The 2,417-nt window shown below is 43.3% G+C and overlaps 1 pseudogene; it reads left to right on the top strand.

Annotated features, from left to right (window-relative positions):
• The first annotated feature begins 856 nt into the window (after positions 1–856).
• LOC102028706 lies at positions 857–1,778 on the top strand (annotated as a pseudogene).
• The last annotated feature ends 639 nt before the right edge of the window (positions 1,779–2,417 follow it).

The following is a 2,417-nucleotide window of genomic DNA, read 5'->3' as shown; positions in this document are numbered from 1 at the left end:
AACTCTATTATGAACTATAATTGTGTAAACATTTAACTTAAAACTTTATACTTATTTCTGTTCTATGTGCTTGCTGGTTGCACTAATGACTTTCCACTGCGTGCATGTGATGTGCAGGTCTCATATTCTTGTGATGTGTCCCTTCCACTTCCCCCAAGTCCTCAGCCAAACTGGAGCAGCAGAATGAGGTTTTCTGTAACTCCTCCATCAAAATCAGGAACTCCGATGCAACTCTGCTGCCACAGCACGCATCCTCCTTTGCCAGCACAGGGTTTCTCCGTCACCATCTCACCCTTCCTATCCGTGTGCCCCTGGGAAGGGGTTTTCTTTGCTTGCTATGCTTGCTGTTCTGCCCCCCAGGGTCCAACACACATAAAATTCAGTGAGGATGGCTAGACAAGTTGATCTCGAGGTTTCTTAACTACTTTATTTAGTGTTCATTCTCCATTCTCCACAGAAAATACTATGCATAATAGTTTCTTGGTGAATCCATAACCAAATGCCACAAACAGGCTTTACATAAGAGAAATGTATTGTCTCAATTCTAGTTACTCTTTGCTTGTGCAGCATATTGCTGTGGCAAAATCTCTACCTGCTAATTTTCCAGCTGAGAAAATGAATGCTCAGTGGAAATATTTAGAACAAGTTCCTAAGTGAGAAATTTTTGAGTAGAACTGGCTTTATTCTGAGTTTGGGCTTAGTAAACTTTGAGTCTCTTAATTCAGATGTTACTCTATTGGTCAGTGACCTACAGGAATTTCCAGAATCAGAGACTTTATATGACACTGGTCAAAAGTTTAAAAAATGAATGAACAGATTCCAGCTTTTATGGTGTTAGATAAAGTGCATGTTCGCCATGGCCTGTGAAAATAAGACCTTCAACTCCGACTTCATCTTGCTGGGAATCTTTGATCACAGCCCCATGCACATCTTCCTCTTCACACTGGTCCTGGTCATCTTCATATTCGCTGGTGTGGGGAACACGGCCATGGTTCTACTCATCCACCTGGACAGATAGCTGCACACACCCATGTACTTCCTCCTTAGCCAGCTCTCCCTTATGGACCTCATACCAATCTGCACCACTGTCCCCAACATGACCATCAACTTCCTGTCTGACAGAAAGTGCATCCCTCTGGCAAGCTGGGTGAAACAAATCTTCTTCTATGTGTCCCTGCTTTCAGCTGAGTGTTGCCTGTTGGCTGTCATGGCTTATGATCGCTATTTATTGCCATTTGTCACCCTCTGAGATACACCAATCTCATGAGTCCCAAAATTTGTGGACTTATGGTTGCTTTTTCCTGGATTGTGGGCTCTGGTGATGGAATCATTGATGTTGTAGCTACATTTTCCTTCTCTTATTGTGGGTCCCAGGAAAGAGCCCACTTGTTCTGTGACTTCCCATCCTTGCTAATCCACTCATGCAGTGACACCTCCGTATCTGGAGAGATTATCTTTATTTGTTGCATAGTTTTGATTGGTTTCCCTGTAGTGATTATCATTGCTTCCTATGCTCATGTGATCCTGGCTGTCATCCACATGGGGTCTGAGGAGGGTCTCTGCAAAGCTTTTTCCACTCACTCCTCCCACCTCATGGTGGTGGGCATGTACTATGGAACAGTGATGTTCATGTACATCTGGCCCACATCTGACTGGTCCCCCATCCAGGACAAGATAGTGTCTGTCTTCTGTGCCATCCTCACACCCATGGTGAATCCCTCATCTACAGCCTGCACAACAGAGAAGTCAACAGAGCCTTCGTGAAGGTGTTAATGTAGGGGACGGTGACTCAGCATAACATTTTAAATATAATAGTTCTAGTCTTAGTGAAAACATGTCTTGAGAAACATCCCGGAGGGGTTGTAAAAAGTTAATTTTGCAGTCTTGACTTAGCCCTAGACTGATTCTCCAAAGAAGAAGAATACCAGGGCCCAGGTAACTACCTATGACTTCGCCTGGGTTGTTTCATCCCTTCCCTGGCCCTAGATAAACATTGTAACCATACAGGAAATGTATGGTTATCTAAAGAGGGACATACAGAACAGAGTACAGAAAGTACATATCATTGTGGTTGGGCTCATGACCGGAGTCTGACCCGGTCACGTGGCACAAGGAAAACAACGTGTGGCCAGAGCTACAACATTCCAATCTGTTACTATGGAAACCAAAAATGCATATAGGATGGGAGCAAAGACAGGCCTATGCCCACTTCCCTGATTTGCAAATCAGGGATGAAAGGTGGCTAGCTTTAAATTAATAAACTCTATTTTGTTCTCAATAGAGTCGGTCTCTTGTGGAATACAGCCCAATTTATGCCAGGGGATTTTTGCCATTACATTAACTTGAAGCAAGTCTTGAGAATATGTTATCTAATTATCCCTTTGCTTTGCTCTGTACTACATTCTTTTTAATACTCT

The sequence above is a fragment of the Chinchilla lanigera genome, unplaced genomic scaffold (assembly GCF_000276665.1).
Source record: "Chinchilla lanigera isolate Chin_1 unplaced genomic scaffold, ChiLan1.0 scaffold00229, whole genome shotgun sequence".
Classification (NCBI taxonomy): Eukaryota; Metazoa; Chordata; class Mammalia; order Rodentia; family Chinchillidae; genus Chinchilla; species Chinchilla lanigera.
This window is presented reverse-complemented; position numbering and strand designations above follow the sequence as displayed.